The sequence below is a fragment of the Chiloscyllium plagiosum genome, chromosome 11 (genome assembly GCF_004010195.1).
Source record: "Chiloscyllium plagiosum isolate BGI_BamShark_2017 chromosome 11, ASM401019v2, whole genome shotgun sequence".
NCBI classification, from domain to species: domain Eukaryota; kingdom Metazoa; phylum Chordata; class Chondrichthyes; order Orectolobiformes; family Hemiscylliidae; genus Chiloscyllium; species Chiloscyllium plagiosum.
In genome coordinates, this window is record NC_057720.1 from 92,930,235 (window position 1) to 92,940,703 (window position 10,469).

Genomic DNA, 10,469 nt, shown 5'->3' on the forward strand with positions numbered 1-10,469 from the left:
CATGTCCTAATATACTTTAATTGTTGTAATTGTCCACCACTTCCTCAGGCAACTCATTCTATATGTGCACCATCCTCTGTGTGAAAACGTTGCTCCTCAGGTCCCTATTAAATCTTTCCACAAGCACTTTAAACCTATGCCCTACCCTAAATCAAATGGCCTTGGCCACTCACCTTACCTATGCCCCTCATGTTTTTATAAACATAGATGCTGTAAGGGAAAACTGGATCAGTCCATGAGGGACAAAGGAACTTTCTTATTTACCTCTGACAAAGAGTTACGTTGGACATTAACTCTGTTTCTCTCTCTCCTCACAGATGCTACCAGACCTGCTGAGTTTCTCCTACAGTCTCTGAGCTTATAAAAGGATTTATGTAATAGGACTAGATGAAGTTGTCTCAGAGGAGAATGAATGGCCTACGCCTGGACTTTAATTCTGTTTAATTCCTTGGACTCCCTGGGCTAGTAACCATGGAAATGGGATGAGCACGTGCACACTGGAAGAGAGGGATGGACTGAAGACTTTCAACTCTGACACCAGGTCTGACGCCCATTTAAGAACCCAAAACCTGGCACAGTGCCTGCTGTTATGGAATTGTCACCACTTGCCCCTTGCTGGGCTGCCTTCCTAACCTCTCTGTAACACACCACCCGAATCACCATTAGCACCAAAACCTTACCCTTGGGATCTTATCTTTAATGGGAAGCTCAAAAATTAGAAGGTAGTCATTTTTCTCAAATTATTTTGTGGGATATAGCCAGGATCTTTTGCCTACCGCGAACTGTCATCTAACTGAGTGCCTTGCTTGGTCAAACCAAAGGATAGTTAAGAGTCAACACCATGGCTGTGGAGGTGGAGTTAAGTGGAGACCAGACCAGGTACGGACAGATGGTTTCCTACACCTGCAATGAACCAGGTGTTTATTTTTACAGCAATGTCTTCATAGACTCCATCATTCAAGAATATGGGACAAGTGCAGGAAATTGGGATTAGTGCACCTTTCGTGGTACGGATGTCAATGGGTCAAAGGGACTTTCCTGCACTGTATGAATCTATGAATCGATTGAGACTTGTTTGACAACTCCTTGAAAGTGGAGTTGCAGGTAGACAGGGTGGTGAAGAAGGCATTTTGTACGCTTGCCTTCATTGGTCATTGGACATTGGTTAGGCCACTGTTGGAATATTGCGTGCAATTCTGGTCTCCTACCTATCGAAAAGATGTTGTGAAACTTGAAATGGTTCAGAAAAGATTTAAAAGGATGTTGCCAGAGTTGGAGGATTTGAGCTACAGCGAGAGGCTGAACAGGCTGGGATTGTTTTCCCTGGAGCGTCGGAGGCTGAGGGGTGACCTTACAGAGGTTTACAAAAGTATGAGAGGCATGGATAGGGTAAATAGGCAAAGTCTTTTCCCTGGGGTTGGGGAGTCCAGAACTAGAGGGCATGGTTTTAGGGTGAGAGGGAAAAGATATAAAAGAGACCTAAGGGGCAACGTTTTCACACAGAGGGTGGTACGTGTATGGAATGAGGGAGGCTGGTACAATTGCAACATCTAAAAGGCATTTGGATGGGTATATGAATAGGAAGGGGTTGGAGGGACATGGCCAGGTGCTGGCAGGTGGGACTGGATTGGGTTGGGATATCTGGTCAGCATGGACGGGTTGGACCGAAGGGTCTGTTTCCATGCTTTACATCTCTATGACTGTCTGACTCTATGGTCAATGCATTGAGTATAGGAATTGGGAGGTCATGTTCGGACATTGGTGAGGCCAATTTTGGAATATTGCGTTCAGTTCTGTCCTCCCTACAGGAAAGATTTTGTTAAACTTGAAAGGGTGCATAAAAGATTTAGAAGGATGTTGCCGGGATTGGAGCATTTGACCTATAGACAGAGGCTGAATAGGTTGGAGCTATTTTCCCTGGAATGTTGGAGGCTGAGGGGTTTATGGAGGTTTATAATATCATGAAGGGCACGGATAGAGTAAAGAGCCAAGATCTTTTTCCTAAGATAAGGGAGTCCAAAACTAGAGGGCATAGGTTTTAGGTGAGAGGGAAAAATTTAAAGGGGACATTCGGGGCAACATTTTCGTACATTTTTGCACTGATGGAATGAGCTGTCAGAGGAGATGGTGGGGGCTGGTACAATTACAACATTTAAAAGACAACTGGGTGGGTAAATGAATAGGAAGGGGGTCAGAGAGAGATATGGGCCAAATGCTGGCCAATGGGACTAGACTAATTTAGGATATCTGGCCGGCATGGAAGAGTTCGATCGAGGGGTCTATTTCCATGCTGTAAAACTCTATGACTCTACTAGACACATTATTCATTGAGGTTAAATCAGACAAGCTACCAAGGTGAGATTTGAACTCTCACCCTCAGAGATTTGTCTGGCATACTGGAGTACATTTCAGTGGCATTACCACTAGACACAGCATTGCCATTTATAAAGCTCCCTTCAGGGGTTCAAGGTGTTCCAATGTGGTTTACACCAACAAGACAATGGGAGACATTGTCGCAGTCATCATGTCAGAATGACAGCAGCTAAATTGCCCTCAGAGAGCCCCATCAAACACTAACATAAATGAAATCGAATCATCCATTTCCACAAGGCTTTAGATAAACTCAATACTCTTTGTATCCAACCATGGCTTGAGGTTGAGATCACAGTCCTGCGTCATTAGCATTTTGAACATTAATGGATCAATATAAATGTGACCTTATCCGTTAATTGACAGAACTGTCAATGCGTTTCTTCAAAATAACACCTCCATTGTAAAAACAGGAGATGGAGTTCGATATATACAGCTTAATCCAGAGACTTACCGTGTTTGTGTTTGTGTGTGTGAGAGTGTGAGTGAACATCAGATGCAACAGAATATCCAGGAAATGTCATTGCATGATGTACATCGATTAAATAGATTATTCTGAGTAAATCTCCAAACCTTGGCTGCAGGAATGAATCAATACGCACGTCATTTAGGACGTCATTCCCTCCTTGATGGGCCACTGTGTAATCTCACAAATTCAACATTCATTCCACTGCTCGGCATGTCAACTCAGTGTGTCCACAAAGGGATCATTGCTTCATATCGTTGACATTGACACACTTCTGAGTCGGAAAAATACTGCAATCCACAGCCTCGGACCTTGCCCCATTTGTGGAAAATTACCTCCCAGTCAGAGCGAAGCATCCCGAATTTCCGCTATCACCCTGGCCTTGTCGATATTTGGCCATAAGGAAGAGAGACGGAAAAACATAGCCTCTCTGGGTCATCCCACAGCACCTGACAATCGCGGCAAATGGTGGAATTTGGATTCAATAAAAATCTGGAATTAAGAGTCAAATAACGACCACTGTTTGATTGTCAGGCAAAACCCATCTGGTTCACTAATGTCCTTTAAGGAAGGAAACTGCCATCCTTACTTGGTCTGGGCTACATATAACTCCAGATCCACAGTAATGTGGTCGACTCTTAACTAACGTCAGGGATGGGCAATAAATGCTGGCCAAGCCAGTAGCTCCCTCATCCTATGACCCTACACGTTACAACATTGCATTTCATCTGCCACTTCTTTGTCCACTCTCCTAACCAGTCTAAATCTTTCTGCAGACTCCCCGCCTCCTCAATACTACTTGCCCCTCCACCTATCTTTGAATCATCTGCAAAATTAATTGGAATGCCATCAGTTCCTTCATCCAGATCATTAATGTATAAAGTGAAAAGTTGTGGTTCCAACACTGACCCTTGTGGAACACCACTTGTCTCTGACTGCCATCCTGAGAAGAACTCTTTTATCCCTAATCTCTTAACTGCATCACATCTCCATGGCACTGGAGTCCTTTGACTATAAATTCTGTGACCATGATCTTATTCTCCACAGCCACCTGATGAAGGAGTGGTGCTCCAAAAGCTAGTGCTTCCAAATAAACTTGTTGGATTATAACCTGGAGATGGAGTTCGGCTTAAGAATCATGATTTTTAATTTTGTCCACCCCAGTCCAACACCTGAAGCTCCAAGTCATTGATATTGGGTGGACATCTTCAGCAGTAAAGGATTAAAAATCAAACTACCTTATCTTTTGTACCAACAGACTTTCCAAGATTAACAAGGTAATTTTCCCCATTTCCTCTTCTCAATATCTGATTGAGGAATACATGATTGTTAATAAAACACACTGTATTCCAGAACAGTTAGGTTAGAAGGTAGAAATACTTTTGGGAGAAGTACTTTTGAAATAAACAGCTAGAACTCTTTTGTAAATAGACAATTCTAAAATGTATTGATCATGACGTTGCTTTTTTTGACATCTACTTTTGCTGTAGGCAAACCGAGGACTATAAAAAAGCATGATTTTGAACAATTTGTTGGAGAACATTGAAACACAAAAACCAAAATGCACCTACTTGCATACAATTAAATTAATCAGTGGAGTGGTACTTCAATAAATTCTATTCCATATCTTCTACCATCATACCTGAAGCATCTTCTTGTGCTTCATAGAAGGAACAAGATTGATTAACAGCTCATATACTGTTGGCCCCTGCTAGCAAAGCAGCACTGCTACTGGACTAGTATTGCCAAATATGGACAAATGCTCTGAAAATGCAATTTCAATCCCACCAAGGCAGCTGGTAGAATTTAGCTCGCTTTGCAAAACTTATCATGAAGTGATTGTATGGTTGTATAAATCCATCTTGTACGTTACTGCTCTATAGGTGACTTCAGACCCACAGCTGTGTTAACTGTCCTTTGCCAGTTAGGTTCTAACTAATGAATAACATTTTTAATTTAATTCACCCATGAGATGCAGACATCACTGACTGGATCAGCACTTATTGCCTATCCTTAACTGACCAGAGAGCAGTTAAGGGTCAGCCAAATTGATGTGGGTCTGAAGTCACTAGTAAAGCTGGCAGATTTCTTTCAGTAAAGGATATTAGTGAACCAGATGGGTTTTCCTAACAATCAACAGTCATTTTGTAGTCATCATTAGACCCTTAATCAAGATTCTTTAATCAAATTCAATTTCCAAAACGTATTTGGGAGGATTTGTAGGTGAGTCCCCAGAATGCTAGCTGAGTTTCTGGATTAATCGTCTAGCAACAATACCACAAGATGATTGCCTCCCCAACTAATTTACAACATAACAGGAAACACACAGCTGAAAGTCTTGTCATTACATTCCAACTCATCCCTCAGCAGTAGTTTTCAAAGCATGAGAGATTCACTTATCTCTCCACCCTTCAGGCTCTCTGCCTTTATTCCTGATGAAGGGCTTTTGCCCGAAACGTCGATTTTACTGTTCCTCAGATGCTGCCTGAACTGCTGTGCTTTTCCAGCACCACTAATCCAGGTACTATGTGCTCCAGCCTCACAGCTATCTTTAGGCTGGGGATTACACTCAATGGAAATTTCCTTCATCTTTTACACTGAACATGTTCCAGTGTTCAAGGCTGTGGACAATTCCTGGATTAACAGCGGTTGCTGAAATTAGTATAAACGTACACTCAATAATGCACAAGCAGAAACAGTGTCTCCACGGAGCTCAGGGATACTGTGTGTGTAAGGAGCTGGAAACATTTCCCCCACACTACTTGCATTAGAAAGATGGAGATTGAGGGGGGAGTCTGATGGAGGTCTACAAAATCACAAGAGGTATAGACAGGGTGGATCGCAAGAAGCTTTTTGCCAGAGTGGGGGATTCAATTACTAGGGGTCATGAGTTCACGGTGAGAGGGGAAAAGTTTAAGGGAGATAGAGTCATAGAGTCATAGAGATGTACAGCACGGAAACAGACCCTTCGGTCCAACCCGTCCATGCTGACCAGACATCCCAACCCAATCTAGTCCCACCTGCCAGCACGTGACCCAAATCCCTCCAACCCCTTCCTATTCATATACCCATCCAAATGCCTCTTAAATGTTGCAATTGTACCAGCCTCCACCACATCCTCTGGCAGCTCATTCCATACATGTACCACCCTCTGAGTGAAAAAGTTGCCCCTTAGGTCTCTTTCATATCTTTCCCCTCTCACCTTAAACCTATGCCCTCTAGTTTTGGACTCCCCGACCCCAGGGAAAAGATGGAAAGTGCTTTATGGCGAGTGTGGTGGGTGCCTGGAATGCATTGCCAGTGGAGGTGGTAGAGGTGGGCACAATAGCAACATTTAAGACGCAGCTAGACAGACACATGAATGGGCAGGGAGCAGAGAGACACAGATCCTTAGAAAATAGGCAGCAGGTTTAAGTAGAGGATCTGGATCGGTGCAGGCTTGGAGGGCCGAAGGGCCCGTTCCCCTGTGCTGTAATGTTCTTTGTTCTTTGATCTTTGATGGTCTTGCCAGCCCAGGCCGGACTGCAGGATGGGTCCTTTTTGGTGCTGTGCCCTGTGACTGTCCTTATGGTGGCACTGGCCGCCAGGTGGAGTTTTGGTGGGGGCTGCACATTAGCTCAGGGAAGTGCAAGAGCAAGGCCAGCCCTTCCCAAATCCTTGCTCTTGATTTTTAGGTGGATGTCAATAAAACCCCACAAGGCCCTGAATACTGTGGTTGGGTGGGAGGGGAAGGGGGTTGGCAAGGAAAGTGGTTGTGGAGATGTGCCCGGACCCCCACATCAGCCAATATCCTCCAAAAGCAGCTTATCCAGTCGCTCTCACTTTGCTGTTTGTGGGATGTTCCTGTGCACAGTTCAGCTCTCACGTTTCCCTGCCTAACACCCCCCTTCCCAACCTTGTGGCGTGGGTGACAAGCCTCCAAATCTTTGTAGGAAAAGGAGCTAAGGTGATGCAGCTCATCTCCCTGAATCCCCTCGTTTTTCAAATCAGGGTACTTCCACACCACACAGCGAGGAGTGTAAGTCATTCAGACTGTCTTTGTTAACAGAAACACAGCACGATAAAACATCTCAACTCCTGGCATCCTCTTAAAAGGACAGCGCCTTCACCAGGGTCAGCTAAAATTAGACAGAGAGGTATTTTCCTATTCCCCTCCCCTCGCTGACTCTGTGTGTGTGTGTGTGTGTGTGCGTGTGTGAGAATGTGATTTTGTATGTGTGAATGTGCGTAGTTGTGTGAGTTTGTGTGTGTGTATGTTTGTGACTGTGTGCACGTGTATCCTAGAGATTGGAACCATGTTAGCCAGGTGGACTGCATAGAATATGAGTTCCCTGATTGGGGCTGTTAAACTGGTCCAATCAGGGAGCCCCGCCTGACAGGTATAAACAGGAGATTCAGAGGTTCTCTTCACTATGACAGCTGGTTCTGGGGGAGAAATATCAATATCATGTATTATACACGTGTAAATAAAGGGAGACTTGGTGACAGGATATTGGCCTCCGTAGAGTTATTTCACCTGTGATGAGAGAAAAAATACACCCCTGAAGTCTTTCAGTTGCCATAAGTATTTCTGACGTCACGCTGTTCAATCCTGCCATTGGAGACTGGCCCCAGTATGCAGAAAGAATACATTCCGTTTTCCACGCAAACGAAAAACAATGAGTAGATCTCCTGACAGCTTGTGGACCACTACTTTATCCATAATTAGGAGCCTAACTTTCCCAGAGGCACCAGATACTAAAACCTTTCTAGAGTATCCCTTACCTAAGGAATGTTATGAATTCAAGCTTCTTCAAATTCTGAGGCGCTATCAGGTTTATTCAGTAGGTCAACAGCAGGGGAATCCACATTGCAATTATTGATGAGGTAAAGATGACTAGTGAGATGCTGAGAGACCATTTGGTAAGTGGGCTTAATGATGTGACCATGCAAAAGCACCTGCTGGCTGAAGTCTAACTGGACTTCAACGAGGCCTACGACTAGCTTTGTCATTAGAAAATGCGACAAGTGAAGCATATGAGTTACAGGGTTTTCCAACAGAAGTGGACACGCTCACCAGGCTGACAGAGCTTGGGGAATACTACTTGAGTGAAGGCATGGTGGCTCAGTGATTAGCAGTGCTGCCTCACAGCACCAGGGTCCCAGGTTCAATTCCCGCCTCAGGCGACTGACTGTGTGGAGTCTGCACATTCTCCCCGTGTCTGCGTGAGTTTTCTCCGGGTTCCTCCCACAATCCAAAGATGTGCAGGTCAGGTGAATTGGCCATGCTAAATTGCCCGTAGTGTTAGGTGCATTAGTCAAAGGGAAATGGGTTTGGGTGGGTTACTCTTTGGAGGACTGGTCTGGGCTGAAGGGCTTGTTTCCACACTGTAGGTAACCTAAACTGCACAGCCTTACTCAGGACATATCCTGAACAGAGAGACTCTAGGTTGGTCCACAATAAAACCCCAAACCCCTTGGTCGAACAGTGACAATTTTGAGGATCAGGGCCAGAGACAACAAAAGTATCCCACTAGGCCATTAAGCAAGAGAACTCTTAAGCCAGTATCCAGAAAAGTGCACACCCGGGAAAGTCCACTTGCACCTGATTTGGAACATTTGGATAGCTTAGCAATTTCCAAATCAGAACCAATCAAAATAAACATCTGGTTAACTGGTAACTGGGTTCTAATGGATGTTGATACTGGCATGGCTGTATCAGTGATTGTGGATTCATTCTTGACAAAAATTCACTCTGGACTCCTTAAGTCTCTATAAGACCTCAGCCAGGCTGAGAACCTATAGTAGTGAACCATTACAGCTTAATGGTAAAAATCACACAACACCAGGTTATAGTCCAACAGGTTTAATTGGAAGCACGAGCTTTCGGAGCGACACTCCTTCATCAGGTGTGTGTCAAAACCATCTGATGAAGGAGTGGCGCTCCGAAAGCTAGTTTGCTCCCCCGCCCCCATAGTAATGGGGGGGAGGGGACAAACTGGATGTTTAAGAAGGAAATTGGAGGGAAAGTTAGAACAAGGGAAGAAGTAATTCCAGACAGTCAAGCATAGCATTGCGAAAAGCAGTTCATGTCTGAAAAGTTTGGTTCATTTCATTGACGAGGTGATGCAAGTAGCAGATCACGATAACGCTATGGACGCTGTACATTTGGACTTTCATAAATATTTTGATACGGTTCCTCATACCAGGTTAATTACCGAAGGAGGAATGCTCAGGATTGGTGTGTCTCTGGCAGCATGCAATCGATGTTGGCGAAAGGAAATGAAACAGATGATAGTTACAACTGGTCATTTCTCACATTGAACATGAGTTCAAAATGGTGTTCCCTTGCAAACTGTGGGGATCTTGCTTTTCTCTGATTTGGAGTTACTTATTCATCTACAGTTAAAGATGATACGACGCCAGTGAGAGTTGTGAATTGTGAGGACGATGCTGAGAGACTTAAGACGGACTTTGAAAATTTGTTCAAATGATCAGTTACCTGTCAGATGACATTTAATGCAGAAATCTGTGAGGTACTACAGTTTGGTGTCAGAAACATATAAAGACAAATTCGGGCTCAAAAGCACACTTTTGAGATTAGCACAGGAGAGGACAGAATGAAGGTTCATTCCACATAATTCTCTGAAGGTGAACAGATAATTTGAAACATTATTTCAGAAGACTTGTAGGATGTTCGAGGTTTTAAACAGGGATCTGGAGGAAAGCAACAAGTAAATAATGATGCCACGTCGCTAAAAATCATTGGTGAGTCCACGTGTAGAATATCTTTTTCAATTATGGCGCCAATTTAGGCCCTGGAAAGAGTGCAAAGGAGATTTCGTAGAATCGTACCAGAAAAAAGTGTTTAGATACAAGGAAATATTGGAGACACTGGTCATGTTTTTCTAGAAGCTGAGAAGATAAGGAGGTGATCCCAATGACGTAATTAAAATTCTGTATGATTTTAATAGTGTAAAAAGCATATTTTATTTCGATTAATTAATATGTCAGTGACGTGTAGTCGTAACTTCAATATTGTTAGCGAGACGACGAGGAATGAGGTGAAGAGGAGCTGGCCAAGGTTCAATGGTGCAATATCTTAGCAGGGGTGACAGTGGAGAAACAATGGCGGGTATTTCTGTGTATAATACAGAAGTTTCAGGATCAGTTCATTCCAAAAAGGAAGAAAGATCCTAGGAGGAGGCATGGGTGGCCTTGGCTGACGAGGGAAGTTAAGAAACATATAAAGTTAAAAGAGGAAAAGTATAACATAGCAAAGATAAGTTGGAAAACGAAGGACTGGGAAGCTTTTAAAGAACAACAGAGGATTACTAAGAAGGAAATACGCAGAGAAAAAAATGAGGTACAAAGGTAAACTGGCCCAAAAATATAAAGGAGGATCGGAAAAGCTTTTTTAGGTATGTGAAAAGCAAAAAAATGGTTAAGACTAAAATTGGGCCCTTCAAGACAGAAACAGGGGAATATATTAAGGGAAAACAGAAATGGCAGAAGAATTGAATGGTACTTCAGATCTGTGTTCACTGGGGAAGACACAAGCAATCTCCCTGAGGTAACAGTGGCTGAAGGACCTGAACTGAAGGGAATTTATATTTGCCTGGAATTGGTGTTGGAGAGACTGTTAGGTCTGAAG